General features: G+C 32.4%; 1 protein-coding gene across 1 annotated transcript in view; it reads right to left on the reverse strand.

Annotated features, from left to right (window-relative positions):
- Positions 1 to 364, reverse strand: part of TENM1 (teneurin transmembrane protein 1) — a 556,664-nt gene that overhangs the window by 262,484 nt on the left and 293,816 nt on the right. The gene's annotated exons all lie outside the window — the stretch shown is intronic.

The raw sequence follows: 364 nt of genomic DNA on the forward strand, positions 1-364 counted from the left end.
CTCTGAGTGAAAAATAATAGGTGCATTTTTATAGTCTTTCTGTTTACTGTAGAGGAAAGTTTTTGATAATCTTATGGCTGGAATACCATTTTCTACTGGCTCAAGGTCTTCAGCATCAAGTAAAAATAGAACATAATTGTTATAAAGAGCAGATGGTATATCTATTAACAGTCAACACATCTTCCTAAACATATGGTTGAACAGGTTAACTAAAGGATAAAGTGGTGAGAGTTGTATAGAAAACTGACAGCTGTAAAATATTTTCCCTTCTTTTAAAAGACATGTGTATTAGGAAGATTCACACAATAAAATACTAGGTCTATGAGATGTTTCCCCTCAGGGGAAAAAAATTCCAAAATAAAGG

Source organism: Crocuta crocuta, unplaced genomic scaffold (assembly GCF_008692635.1).
Source record: "Crocuta crocuta isolate KB4526 unplaced genomic scaffold, BGI_CrCroc_1.0 scaffold482, whole genome shotgun sequence".
Classification (NCBI taxonomy): Eukaryota; Metazoa; Chordata; class Mammalia; order Carnivora; family Hyaenidae; genus Crocuta; species Crocuta crocuta.